The sequence below is a fragment of the Abrus precatorius genome, unplaced genomic scaffold, assembly GCF_003935025.1.
Source record: "Abrus precatorius isolate BTA unplaced genomic scaffold, Abrus_2018 Scaffold5, whole genome shotgun sequence".
NCBI lineage: Eukaryota > Viridiplantae > Streptophyta > Magnoliopsida > Fabales > Fabaceae > Abrus > Abrus precatorius.
The window spans coordinates 7,602,943-7,619,104 of record NW_020874395.1 but is presented as its reverse complement, the minus strand read 5'-3'; positions in this window follow the sequence as shown (position 1 = coordinate 7,619,104).

Genomic DNA, 16,162 nt, shown 5'->3' with positions numbered 1-16,162 from the left:
GCTCCTGACAGATACTCTTTATCTTAGATTACTACTTGATGTCACGGTACCATGATCGTCCATCTGACTCTTCTTCCATTAGTTGGCAATAGGCTGGCTGATCACGGTGTTGAATCTTTATAAGTGGCATATCTTTTTCATTACTCAATTCGAACATAGATGCTAGGGTAGCTAATGCATCTACCAACTGATTATTCTCTCATGGGATATGATAAAATGTGATTTTCTCAAATTGCTTTATCAACTCTCTCATAAAAACTTGATAAGGGATTAGCTTGCCATCTCTAGTCTCCCATTCACCTAGCAATTGATGAATTATGAATGCCGAATCACCGTATACTTCAAAAATCTTGGCTTTTGATTTTATAGCTACTTGAATCCCTATAACACATGCTTCATATTTTCCCACATTATTCGTACAGTCAAAAGATAGCCTTGCTATGATTGGGATATGGTGTTTGTCTAGGGAGATTAACACAATGCCAACTCCATTCCCCAATGCATTGGAGGCACCATCAAATAGCATGATCCACGTTTCCCTTCCTAACTTTCCTTCTTTAAACAAAGTCATTATGTCTTCATCAGTAAATTCACACTGCATTGACTGGTAGTCATTTATTGGTTGGTGGGCTAGGTAGTCTGTAGAGCACCACCTTTGATTGCCTTTTGAGTGACGTACACAATGTCATATTCATATAAAAGTACTTGCTAACGACCGATTCTCCCTATGAGAGCAGGCTTTTCAAAGATATATTTGATCAGATCCATCTTTCATACTAGCCAAATCGTGTGGTTAAGCATATATTGTCTTAATTGGCAGGTAGCCTAAGCTAAGGCACAACAAGTTCACTCTGACAATGAATAATTGACCTCATAATTGGTGAAGTTTTTGCTTAAATAATAAATGACATGCTCTTTCCTTCCAGAGTCATTATGTTGCCCTAATACACAATCCATTGATCCATCGAGTATTGTGAGATACATGATTAGGGGTCCTCCAGGAATTGGTGGAATCAAAATTGGAGGATCCTATAAGTACTGCTTGATTTTCTCAAAGGCTTCTTGACAATCATCATTTCATTTCATTGGTTGATTTTTGCTCAATAATTTGAAAATTGGTTCACATATAGCAGTCAATTGGGATATGAATCAAGCAATATAATTTAGTCTCCCCAAGAACCCTCGAATTTCTTTTTCTGTGTTTGGTGGTGGTATTTCAAGGATTGCTTAAACTTTGTCAGGATCCACTAATATCCCCTTATGGCTAACTATGAATTCGAGTAGCTTGCCAGATTTCACGTCAAAAGTACATTTGGCTGGATTCAATCTTAATTTAAACTTCCTTAGTCGCTCAAATAGTTTTTGAAGATGAACAATATAATCCTCTTCACTTCTAGATTTTGCAATTATGTCGTCTACATACAGCTCAATCTCTTTATGCATCATATCATGAAATGAGGTCACCATTGCTCTTTGGTATGTTGCCCCTACATTTTTTAACCCGAACGACATAACTTTGTAGCAAAAGGTACCCCAAGGTGTGATGAATGTAGTCTTTTCCCTATCTTCTTCTGCCATTTTGATCTGATTATACCCCGAGAAGTCGTCCATGAAGGAGAAGAATTGGTGTTGGGCTGTGTTGTCTACTAGCATGTCGATGTGGGGTAATAGGAAATCATATTTAGGACTAGCTTGGTTTAAATCTCGATAGTTTACGCATATTCAGACTTTTCCATATTTCTTAGGGACAAGCACTATTTTTGCAACCCATTGTGGATATTTTGCAACAATTAGGAAACCAGAATCAAGTTGTTTCTTCACTTCTTGTCTGATTTTTAAGGATATTTCGGGCTTCATCCGTCTCAACCTTTTGCTTGATCGAGGAACATTCTAGCCTTAATGGTAATTTATGTTCCACAATATTGGCATCGAGGCCAGGCATGTCTTGGTACGACCATGGAAAGATGTCCTTATATTCATGGAAGAGTTCTATCAACTTGTGGCGTTCATTCTCTTTCAATAAAGTGCTGATTTTGACTTCACTTTTCTCTTCTCCGAGGCCCATATTAATCATCTCTGTTGGTTGTTGGTGAGGCAAAATTTCTTTGGTTTCTTGCTCTACTAGCCTCAGCAGTTTAGAAGAAGGATCGTGCTCATGTTCAGTTTCATTGCTAGCTTGGTTAACAAGGTACTCAACATTATTCAAAGTGATATTAGTATTCATACTTTTGAGTACATCATCATCAGGTCTGCATAATTTATAGTTTGGAATAATAAAAAGATAAGAATATAGCGAAAGGTTCAATAATAAGAAAGGAAGAAATTTCTTTTTATTGGAAAATTCAAAATGCATTTTATTGATAATACCAAAAGGAAACATGTATGCCTAAAATAGAGAAAAACAAATATCCTAAAGCCTTGGACAGAGCAATAGAATCAACATTACAAATTACTTAAATTTTGAATCTAAAACCCCAGGAAGCTCAATGATCTCCTAATTGTCAATGTCTGTATTCAGCGAGCATGCACGAACTAAATTGACTTGTTCATCTCCGAGGGTGTTTTCCTAAGCAACAGCCACTGGATCTGCAAATTAAAATCCTGCACTTTGAAAGCTTTGTAAGAGATCACATAAGGGGATCCTTCTAGTTTCAAGCTCTATATTTTCTAATTTGGCCATGTTCTTTTCTTTTCTCTCAGCTATTATCCTTCTTTTATCTGCCCTTAATAGCCTATAACCAAGTCCAAATCGATCTTTATTGTCAATTAGTTTAGGCAACTCAATCAATCCTTGTTCGTTCCTGCCTAATCCGCATCCGAGCTGGTAACCTTCTTCAAGCATGACTCTCGTTATCATCATAGCTGCATTTGATGGTTGCAGCTTTATGATAGATGTTCCTTCCCCATATACGTCGTATTAGCAACCTCAAGTTCCTGGAATGAAGTCTCCAGAGCCTCTTTAGTGACATTAATGTAAGCGGTGGATGAAGGCTTAGTCACCAACAGGTCCTTTTCAGTTGAGACAATGACTAATTTGTCAACAATAATAAACTTCAGTTTTTGGTGAAGTGTAGAAGGTACAACCCTTGCACAGTGAATCCATGGTCTACCCAAGAGACAACTATAGGCTGGTGCGATATCCATCACATAGAATGTTATCTCTAAGATAATAGGTCTAATCATCACTGGTAAAGTTACTTCCCCAATCACTTCTCTTTGAGGGCCATCGAATGCTTTAACCACCATGGTGCTTGGCTTCATGTATGATCCATCTGATGGTAACTTTGCTAGGATCATTTTAGGCATTACGTTCAATAAAGAGCCATTATCAATTAAGACTCTTGTCAAGATATGATCTATACACTTCACAAAAATGTGCAAAGCCTTGTTATGACCTGCTTCTCCCAAGGAAATTTCGTCATCAGCGAAAGTACGGTAATTATTAGTAGTAATGTTGCCAACAATACCCTCTAGCTTGTCCACTAAGATATCATGCACAACATGAGCCTTATTTAGGACTTTTAACAATGCTTTTCTATGAGGTGCTGAATTCATCATTAATGACAACAATGATATTCTAGGAAGAATTCGATTTATTTGGTCCATCACCATATACTCGTTCTACTTTATGAGCTTCAAAAACTCACAAGCCTCTTTATGAGAGACCAGTTTCTTTTGTTCCTCCTTTCTGTCTTTAGCTATTAAGTCAGTAGCCTTGGTGCCCTCATTTTCACAATTATTCCTCTTTTTCATCAACTGTTCATTTCCCAATTCCTCAGGAGTATAAATTTGACCAGTCTAAGTCATACCTTCAACATCAACAATATTTGTAATATCAACAACATGGGAATCAAGGTCCTTTGATCGACTCTCTTTATGATTATCAGTGTAAGCCTTCACATCATATTTCTATGGTACCGCTTTATTGTCCTTATATGAGAAAGGCATAGGGACTCATAAAGGGATGGGCTTTGGTAGAGTAGGTACTGATGCAATTCTTTTCTTGGTGTAATGGATAACCAAAAGTTTTAGGCTGTTTGAGGTCAACTTATCAATGGCCAACAGTTCTTGATCGATCTTGCAGCAACCAATATGAATTAATTGCTTATCCATAAGGTCTTGCAAAGTGTAGGTAAATTCAATACATCACTATATGTGTGGGCTACATTAGGGTAGTCCAAATTTAAGGTCTTGCAACCATTCTCTCTTTTTGAACTTCACTTAAGTAGTCCAAATTTACACATTTCTCTAAAAATATACTTCAACGGAGTCTTCACATTTTTAACTTTTCTCCTTAAAAATTGTTCCATGCCTTCATCAATAAGGTTAATAGACGGTCCTTGATGACCTGGCAAAGGATAGCTTCCGATGTTGGGATTCTTCTCCTCAAAACTTATCCACCCTGCATTGATCAAGTCTTGCACTTTAAACTTTGGTGTCTTACAATTTTTTGTGGAATGGACAATAACACCTACATGGTATCCACACTTGGCATTGGGATCGTACCCCCTAGGATATGGGAGTTCCAGGGGTTTCATGGGACAACGCATACCATTGAGCTTTGCGGTAATTGAGGTAACAGTTCTGTATAGGTGATAGGGATGGGGTAGAAGTGAACTGATTTTCGATCTTGATAATTTTGGGGTCTTGCTTTGTTAGGATAAGTATGATGGGCTTGGTTGGTTTGGGGTGGTTGTATAGGAGTGTGGAGGATGGATTTTGTGTGTTGGGATGGTAAGCTTTATAGGGGGTATGAGCTAGTTTAGGGTCGATCTTTCTAGAGGGGTGAAACGTTACTGCATTGGTTTCCCCTTCCTTCTTTTTTCTAGGTCTGCTCAATAGCCTCTTGATGCTAGTTTCCCTTGTAGCATATGCAATTTTTTCACTTCTCATGTCACTTTCTACTTTTTCTCCTATAATGACAACATTAGAGAAGTTTACAGAGATACTTCCAATCATTTTGTCATAAAAGGGAGATCTAAGAGTATTAATGAATAAGGAAACAATTTCTTTTTCTAAAAAGGGTGGTTGAACCTGTGCTACTGTCTCTTGCCATCTTTGAGCATACTCTTTAAAAGTTTTATGGTCTTTCTTCATCATGGTTTGGAGCTCTTATCTATCAGGGGCCATGTCAATATTGTACTTGTATTGCTTCAGGAAAGCATTAGCCAGATCCTTTCAACAACGAATGCGAGTACATTCCAGATGCATGTACCAATTTAAAGCTGTCCCAGTTAGACTATCTTGGAAGACATGGATAAACAACTTGTCGTCACGGGCATGCGACATTATTTTCCTACAGTACATGGTTAGGTGGCTCTTCCGACATGTAATGCCTCTATATTTATCAAATTCTTGTGCTTTAAATTTTGGCAGAATTACTAGGTCTGGCACTAAACAAAGGTCAATTGCATCTCCAAGACCATAGCTATTACCTTCAATAGCTCGCAACCTATCTTCTAAAAGTTGCAACTTTTCTCTAGAATGATCGTCCTCTTCTGGCTGAAACTCTTCCATAGTGGGATGAAAAGGTGTGTTGGCAATACCAATAGGGGTAGGTGGATTCCCTTGGGTGCTCAGGTTGATGGTTTGTGGTTAGAGGACAATTTGTGGTTTAGAGATAGTATCTTTTAGGAGGATTTGAGGGTTTTCGATGATGTTTGAGGGCATGCCTTAGGGTTGAGTGGATTGTTGTTGAGTGATTAATAAATCATTTACAACTAGAGGTGCATTATTCTATGATAAAAATTGTGCCTCTTGAGCCATAGGTAGTGCATAACCAGCTATGAGGGCATAAGGTGGGAATTGAGCCTGTTAAAAATTAGTCTATGGGACGGGCCTAGTGCGATGCAATGTTAGTGCTGCCATTATCCCTTGGGGGATCAAGCCGAGTGGATACGTGGAAGTAGTAGGCGGTCCTTTATTAATTGGTGTGATTCCCTTAGTGTTTCTCCTTTCCAAAGATTGCAGTATTTTTAGAATTTTAGCCATTTGATCTTTCAATTGGTTGACCTCATTCTTTAAATCTTCATTGTGTTGTTCTAATTGATCCATGATCTTCAACTGGGAACACGTTCTGTAAGGATGTCTAATCCGCAGTTTTGCTATTTTTAATTCTAAAAAAACATGATGAGTAAAAAGAAGACTAATAGAATGAATGTGTTTTTGTTAAGCATTCAATGTTTTAGAGAAGTTTTCTACTTTTCAATGCTAGAAGCAAATCCCTCTTAGGTCGAGCAGTAGTTGATACTTAGTCTAAGGAAGCATTCACTTCTTAATAGCTGAGGTCTTACCTATTAGCAATGCATCATATACTCCATGCTCTCATTCCATAGCAAATCACTTTGGTTAGGAATGAGGGTGTCCTCGATAGGTAAAATTCTTATTAAAGCCAAATATGGACGCCACAAATAAATTTTATTCCATTTCAAATAGAATAAATACAATGTCATTTTCAAGCGATGGAATTACACATGCACCCCAAAACTTATAACAAGATTTTTACAATATCTGAAGAACATAATGACTTGAAGAGGAATCACAATCTCATGGTTCCTCTGGTACTCTTCCTTTGCTTCTCAAAAGTATTCTAACAGTTGTGGTGTGATGTTGGACGTAGTTGTACATATCATAGCACCTTTTCATCCATTCTCTCTTCTTTCTCTGTTGGTACTTGGCTCGCATGTGCCATTTGTCTTTCTCATTCTTAAGCACTTCATTCTAGTCTTGTAATTTCCTCTCCCTTTCTAGGGTCTCAGTCAATTCTCTCTTTAATGTATTTATTTCATCTTATGCTCCCTTCATTTTAGAGAGTGATGCCTTCTTCTCCATCTTCAGGGACTCAGTTACCATGTTTATTTCATCTTGCATTCTCTTCATTTTGGAGATAGAAGTTTCTTCTTTACTCTTTCTTTTTGCCCCTTTGCCATTTGAGTTATCAAACCTGTCGGCATATTGATCTTTCAAATGATTTATTTCTTTATCTTTCTTTTGACATTGTCTCTTGAGTCGATCAACCTCTACCTTGACTCGTTCTCCTTCCTCTTCCAATAATCTCATTTGGACTTTTGCTCCTTCTAATAATCACATTAGATTTTTATAATTTACGAAATTGTTTGAGTTGAACAAAAAAAATTACTTTTTAGGGTCTGTAAAAAATGAATATTTGGGGTTTTAAAAACTATTTTTAGGGTTTGCAAAAAAGACACTTTTGGGTAGAAATGTTTTAGAGTTTGCAAAAAAGATGTTTTAAGGTTAGAAAAAAAATGTTTTAGGGTTTGCAAGGACATTTTTTGATAGAAAATGTTTGAGGGTCTGCAAAAAAGATATTTTAAGGTTAGAAAGAAATTGTTTAAGAGTTTGTAAAATGGACATTTTAGGGTGGAAAATGTATTAGGTTTTTAAAGAAATGTTTTGTTAAAAAATGTTTTAGGGTTTGTAAAAAAGATGTTTTAAGGTTAAAAAAAAATGTTTTAAGGTTTGCATGAAGAACATCTTTAGATAGAAAATGTTTGAGGATCTACAAAAAAAATATTTTAAGGTTAGAAAGAAAATGTTTTAGAGTTTGTAAAATGGACATTTTAGGGTGGAGAATGTTTTAGGTTTTAAAAAAAATATTTTAAGGTTAGAAAATGTTTTAGGGTTTGCAAAAAAGATATTTTAAGAGAAAAAAATTGTTTTAGGGTTTGCAAAAGGACATTTTAATGTTAGAGTTAAGTTTTCCTTTAGGTTTGTAAAAAAAGGGATGTTGGAGGTTAGAACGGTGTTATTCGTAAGACAAGATGATTTTTAGGTTAAAAAAATATTAAATCTTGTATGAATAAATGGGGGATAAGAGAGGAGCATACAACAATGACAACAAAAAAAGAAAAAGGAATGAAAGAGAAGAAAAAAGGGCCTACTTGTGACGGTTTAGGATTCACCATGAGATCTCCTCTTCAACCATCTAGCTTTATTCTTTTTCGTTGATCTCAACATGTGCTTTTGAGTGCTCTCAGAATGTTGACTCTTTTGAAATGTTAATTATTTGCAATCCTCTTTCTCGTTCTTTTTCTTTTTATCTTCCAAATTCTTTTAATTCTCCCACTCTCTTCTTCTCTCTTTGTTTCCCATGCTCTTCAAGAGAGTTTGATTCTCTCTATTGGTTTCCCGAAAAAAAAAAAGAGTGTAAAAGTCTCATCTCTAAAGACTTAAGCTTCCTATTTATAGCCACACCTACTAACCCTAGATCTTATTTAACATTTATTTTTTTATTTTTTAGAAAAAGGTTCCACCTTCCTATAATCCCTAATTTTCTGATAGCCACCTCTCATACTTTCCTTAAACACCTCATCCACCTCCCTTAAAATCTACCCACTAATCATTTTTTTTCTCCACTAACCTAAATATCTACATATTTTAAAATTAAAAATTAAAAATTAAAAATTAAAATTTAAAATCCTAACCTCTTATAGATCTAAAATTTAAAATCTTATCTAATTTTTATTTTTTATGTATTTATGTATTTATTTAATTTTTTAGATGGGACCTAATAAAATTGGGTATTCACACTTGTAGACACACTTTTAATTAGTTTTGAATACAAATTGAGATTGAACACTCTTGTGAGAGTACGTGACTATAGGTTCTTGAGTGAGCCAATTTTCTTTGATCTTATCAAGTGACCAAGACTTTTGTGGCAATCGTTTCTTGGCTTATCAATCTTGTGATTTTAGCGCTATTTTCCATCTCTATTCTATTTGCACTTTTTATTAATTTTCTTCTTATTTTAATTCTTATTTGTGCTCTAATAATTTTATTTTTATTGTGCGAAATTAAATTTAATATCATTTAATTCGACAATACGGCTTATGATTGTTATCTCTTTGTAAGGTTTTTACAGGATTCTAGTATTAAAGCACAATATACTATGTCAAGCACTCTGCAACAAAACAATGTCGTGAAATGTGAAATCATATTCTCATGGAAATGGTTAGGTGTATGCTTATCCATTCAACTCTTCCTAATTATTTTATGGGGAGAAGTTTTGAAGATAATTACCTACTTTTTAAATCATATGTCTAGTAAGTCAATTTCTAGGACTCCGTATGAACTTATAATAGGTAGAAGTCCTACTCTGAAGTATTTTCGTGTTTGGGGTTGTAAGACAGAAGCCAGGCTTACAATCTAGAAACAAAGAAGCTTGATGTAAAGATAATTGTGGTTTCTTTATAGGATATTGTGTAGGCTCTAAGGATTCTTAATTTTATTATCCTATTCATACCACTAGGCTTACAATCTATTTTGAAAATAATTTAAAACATGTTGTAAATTAGGAGCTACGTATTGTTAGCTTTATGCTATGTTTGGATGTTACATTTAGGAAGGGAGAGGAGGAGAAATGAGGGCTTAATGAGGTTTAAATCCTTCTTGGAAGTTAACGAATTAAGAGTGGAATGGTTATGAGGGTTTTTCTAAATCTCCCATAACCCTCCTAACGTTAATTTTTTGTATTTTTTGAAAAATAAAAAAAAATAAAAAATATAAAAAACAATAATGTCATTTATGATTAAACTCTCTATTACCTTCTCCTTTCAATATTAAATATCAAAACAAGAGAGGTGTTTAACCTCCCTTTCCCTTCTCTTTTTTTTCCTTTAAACTCTTTCTTGTCCTTTCTCTCTAAACATCCAAACAAAGCCTTAGAAAAGAGCATGTCATTATTCATATACATGTTGCTTTTTTATCTGAACCTATGCTAATTATTGTAACCCATGATGAAACCAATGATCTCATTGTTGATGTTGATCTTAATCCATATGTTGATCAGGATGTTCAAAATCTTGATGTTGTTATGCCTCAATTGAGGCAATTTGTAACATCCTTATTTTGGTATTTATTATTATAATATTGAATGTTGGTTGTATGAGTGAAATTAATTGAATTTTAGAGAGTTTAAATGGTGTAAGCTGCAAGATATCTCAATGTAGTGAGAAATAGCATCTAAAATCAGGCTCTCTGACGCTCTCTCACTCTAGCTAGAATGACAAACAACAAAAGGAAAATTTTGTCTGATTTTTTCGCTATAGCGAGAGAAGAGCTCGCTGAAGCGAGAATCTCTCACTGTAGCAAGCGATAGCTCGCTGTAGTGAGAATATCGCAAGTTAAAGAGTATTTTAGGATTTTCAACATAGAAAACTTAGATTACAATCCAAGTTTCGACCTCTTCCCTGTCCTCTCTGATTTCTAACCCTCTTTTCTCAAAAATCTCCTCTAAACTTCGACCTTCCTCCGAATTCGGGCTTGGAAGTTCACCCAATCAATTCCAAATAAGTTATTGGAGCTTAGTTCTCTTAGTTTTGTTTATTTTCTATATTTCTCCCTTCTTAAAATGCTCTTTTTTGTGATATCTAGGAAAATCTAAGACCTTTCATCGAAACCCCTCATAAACCTTCCTTCAAAACTTCGTTTTAAGATAAGGAGGACTCTATTTTTCCATTTTAAGCATAATAAATATTTTGTACCCATGAGAGTTTTTTTTCTTGTATGATTTTTATGATTGAATGACATTGGATTGTTGTGAAAGTATATTTGGTTGATTTTTGGGTGTTAATGATATATTCTGATAGTATACGTGTTTGGGACTTAGTGTGGAAGTGCTTTACTAAGCATGATCTTTTACCTGAATAATGACTATGACACGAAAAAAAGTATGGGATAAGTATGAAGTGCTGAATAGATCTAGCGTGAATATTGTAGAGATACATTAGAGGTATAAAGCCTAGAGACAATGGAAAATCTAGGAGAAACATAGGGTGGTAAGCAACATTCACGCATGTGTTCACACTTTTTTTGAGAGCGAATACGTCACATGGCCTCACAATCATTTTCTGACTAGACTCCTAACTATGCCTTTGGTAAGGGACCCGTTATTGTATATATTGTATCCGTATGCATGGGCTAACCGATGAATATTTACCTAGTTGTGTAAGATCTCAAGAATTGCTGGAGGCTTCATATATATGTGATCACAATGCACTGGGAGTGCGTATTTGAAAGAAAGGGATATAATGACTTGTGATGGAATATATGCATATGTGATATAATACTTTTGAGATTGATATTATTATGCTTTCTTGTGTTCCATGATTATGATTGTCTTGTGATGTTGGTCTTTAAAATAGTGTTATGTTTAAATGATAAGATAAATGTTTCTCCTTACTAGATATTTCAGGAAACAAAGATGACGGCACCGCAAAGACAACTTAGATTAGTAGATTATCTTGTTAGTAGTAGAATGAATTATGAATTTAAGGCGTATCAACATTATGTGTATTTTCACTATAATATGGATTGTGAGGATGGTAATATATGGACTGTAGAGATAAATGTAAATTATAATGTTCCTTTTGAGTTCCCTGTAAATAGTCATATCTATTATATCTTTAATTTTTATATCTACCGAGGGACTGTTAGACTCTCGAGAGTTATAAATAATATTTTTACCTTTCATAATCATGACCTTTTTGGGAGACTAACCCAGTATACATTTGAGAGATCAAGTATAGAGGTTGTGGCAGATTGTCGTGATGCTTACCTCAGAGAGGACATAATTGACTGTTGAGGATCTGGCTGAGATTGAGGGCTGCACGATGTTAATGACTAGGATCGATTCTTCAATGTATAGATGTGGATAAGGACTGCTGTTAGGACTTAGTTTATTTTAATTATGTAAAATATTCATTCTAAGTCCTACAACTTGTTGATTACTATTTTGTAAATTATTACATTGCTTATATATAAATAGAACTTAGTACTGTGCGTTCGTTAACTCTTTCAGTATAATATAATTATTAAGTTACAATTTACTTTTTATATTTTACTCCATTGGTTAATTCTGTGAATGAATTTATCCGCAAAAAAGTTTTAAATTTCTTCTCAATTTTTTATTGTCAGTTTTAATTGAGATTTATTTTATATTCTCTAAAAATACATAAATTTTAATGAATTTGAGAAGTCAAAATATAGGGTGATACACGATTTCAATGTGTGCCTAAATCTATAGAATCTACTAGATTTTACCCGTTGATAACTCAGTTATGTTTATGTTTTTAAATATATTTATGTTTTTAAATTTTTTTGATAATTACTGACATGTTAATCGTAAAATATTAAGAATTTAACCAATTAACATAAATTTCAAAACTTGTTAGTAACTCAATTAGTAATTTATACAAAATAATATGAAAAAATAAATATATTTAATTTATTAATCACTTATTAGTATTACTATAGGTAATTTAAACAAAAAATAAATAAAATTAAAAATAATAACATCTATTAATAAATTTTATATGCCTTTTATATAAGATGGTATAACATGACACACATTGAACATTTACTAATAAGTTGTTAAAAAAATAATATTACAAATTGAAAAGTGAAATAAGACATTAATTTATAAGAATATGAATCCTAATTATCAAACGATCTTTTCCATTAATGTTGCTCATCAGTAATTTAGAAACTTGTAATAGTATATGAATTATGTTACACAACAATAATGATAATATCTATAAGTTGATTTGAATCAATTTTAAATTAAAAATATCATTTAATTCAACTATAAAAAAATATACGATTTAATTTAAATTAATTTAAAGATTAATATATCAAAATAAATGATCCAATCTTATATTATTTATATAAGATTGACTTAGTATTTTTATCTTAGTCTGTTTGTAACACTTTATTTTGTAACACTTTACTTTTTAGTGCATAAATTCTCTTAGTGATTATTTTATTTTAATTTAAAAGATAACTCTTATTAAATAAAAAAAATGTTAGTTTTAAACACTTTTTTAATTATTAACTAAAAATATTTTAAAAATAAAAAATGAGTTTAACTTTTGGTTTAATTATTCAGTCTTGTACATTTATATAAAAGTATTGATAATATAAAAGTGAGTATATTGCATAACAATGTAAATGGATACCTTTAACGTATGGGACATAATTAATGATATCATATGTCAAATTTTAAAAAATACCCATTAAATAACTTTTATCAAAACTGAATTATATCGTTCATAATATTAAATTTAAAGTTTTCATTAAACAGATCAATTTACACAATTAAAAAAATTAATATTTTATCTCTCCTCTTTTATTTTTTTATATTTTTTTGCTAATCAATGGAGTTACACAGCTTAAGAAAATCTAACTAAGATTAGAAATACAAATGCTTAAATAGTCTAAGCTCAATAAAGAGAACAAACAAAAAGGACTTTTATCAAAGAAATGAGGAGTTTTTGCAGAATCTAAGCTAACTTGCCGAGAACATCAACACTTCTATTTTCATCCCTTAAGATATGTCTAAACCTAATAAAAGGAATCCCCTTTAAAGTATTCCTAATGACAGTAATCAAAAAGAAGGAAGAGTGGTTACAATTTTGAATATTAACACTAGTTGTACAACTTTCTTTGAGCCCAGTTCAATCCAGACAGCTTGAATATTCTTCTGGTGAACTAATTGAAGACCAACAAAGAGCCTCCATAATTTTGCATCAAGAGGAGAGTAGAAATCCAAGCCTGTATAGAATCTAGCAATAAGATGCCCCTGACTATTTCTAATAAGGCCTCCACTCTAGCACGTCTATGACCTTAAGAGACAGCTCCATTAGTATTAAGTTTGAGCTAGCCTTGAGGAGGGGAATACCATCTATCCTATGCTTGAGTGTCTAGCAGATGCAAAGTCAAATTGTCCTTCCTTTTGAAACATATATTTAAATACTTAAACTTATAGCAAATTTTAAGGTGCAGAGAACTAAAAGAAATAACAATTGATTGAAAAATAGAATTATTTCTTTCCTTCCATATGAACCAAATAATAATGTCAAATAACCTGTTCCAGTTTTGAGAGTTATTACAATTAGGCGAAGATAAATTCAAAAAGAGCTAATCAGAAAATCCTAAACTAAAAAAAGAAGCCCAGTTACTAGGTAATATAAAATAATCTCATACTTTTCTAGCAAACCAACAGTCTCTTAAAACATGCATTATAGACTCAGGGACAAAATCACATCTAGGACAATGAGGGAAACTAGCCATTTTCCTCTTCTATCTTTCCTCATTAGTTAACAATCTACTATGGGCCACTTTCCATAAAAATAGAGAAATTCTAGGAGGACCCTCCCATTTCCAAACAATTTTAAAGATATTATCAGAAAAATTAGGATAAAGGTCAGGAGGGTTGTATAAGCAGATTTAATTGAAAATAAGTCATTCTTAGAAAGGTTCCAAAATACCTGGTCTGGACCTCTACTCATTCTTAGTGTGTCTAATTATGGCTCTGGAATGGGCCCATAAGCTAAATAGGATAGGTTCTGGACAGAGGGGATCCAATTGGCCTTCCAAAACTTGGCTGATAGCCCATCACTAATAATCCATCCCAATCCTTGAATAAAGATATCCCAAACAACAATTATACTTTTCCATAAATGGGAGATCTTCAGGTTACTCCCTGAGACAAGATTCTTACTAATGTTAAAGTTATATTTTTTATAATAACTTAGGTCCATAACTCAATAGGAGATTTGACTAATCTCCACAGAAGCTTCATCATGTATTTTTTATTTAATAGGGACAAGTCCTTGAAACCTAGACCTCCCTTATCCTTAGGCTGACAAATTTTGTCCCAACTAATTAGGTGACATTTTTGTCTCCCTAGCAAACCCCAAATGAACTGCTTGCAAATTTTATTTATTTCCTTACACACAGAATTAAGAATAAGCATGCTTTGCATGATGTAAGAAGGAACAGTTAAAAGGCAGGACAGAGCCACAGTGACTCCCCCAGCAAGGGACATGGTGTTCATTTTCCATAAAGCTAGCTTTTTCTTAATTTTATCTATAATGAAGGCAAAATCCTTTCTATTCGGTTTCTAACTTTTAATAGGGATACCTAAGTAATTTCCAAAATTACTAGAACTTTTAATACCGAGATTATTGCTAATATCCTTAACTACAATAGGATTAGTATTCTTTGAAAAGAAGATAGAGGATTTTTCATTATTAATTGACAAACCAGAAGTTAAGCCAAATTCAGTTTAGACTTTATGTACAATGGAAGCTTGTTGCAAGTCAGCCTTGGCAACCAAGAGGATATCATTAGCAAAAAAAAGATGGGAGATTTGAGGCCCAAAATGACTAAAGGGAAAAGGAACCCATTCATGCCCTGGAATCCTATCTTAGATCAAATGAGCCAATCCTTCTAAACATAAGACAAAAATATAAGGGGATAAAGGGTTCCCCTGTCTAATGCCTCTGCTTGGTCTAAATGATTCATTATCACTATTATTCCACCTTATACACATAAATACAGAAGAGATACAGTGATAGATAAGATTCACTAGCTTAGGATCAAGACTAACTTTTTGGAGGGTATTAACAATAAATTCCCATCTTAGATTGTCATATGCTTTCTCAAGATCAATTTTCAGGATCATATATCCACTTCTTCCTTTTAATCTGTCAAAGGAGTGGAGGAGTTCTTGCAAGATAAGGGCGTTGTCAATGCCCTTTCTCCGTGAAACAAAGCTAGTTTGATTAGGAGATATTAGGTAAGGCACGAACTCTTTAATCCTATTAGCCAGCAACTTAGTAACAATCTTATGGCTCACATTGCATAGAGAAATTGGTGTGAAGTTCTTAATATGTTCAGGGTGGTCAGACTTAGGAATAAGGAAAATTCTAGTTTCATTAGCTGCACCTATATTTTAAGGTTGCTGAAAAATATCATATACAAACTGGAATATAAAGGGGGCCAGTATATTCCACTGGCTTTTAAAAATTATAGCATGCAATTCATCTGGGCCAGGAGATTTATAATTCCCAATGCTAAACAGGGAGACTCTAACTTCTTCTAAGGATAAATTGGAATAATGCCTATCATGATCTTGCTTTCTAAAGGGAGGAAAGGAGGACATGCTGATAAGGTCAGGAACAAAAGAGGTACTATCAGAATATAAGTTTTTAAAGTCTTCCAAAGCAATAGCTTTTAAGATAACAGGGTCATATTCCCAATTATTATCATCATTTTTAAGGGTCTCAACTAAATTTCTATGCCTATGAATAATAACAGCCCTATGAAAAAATCTATTATTTCTATTACCTAACCTAATCCA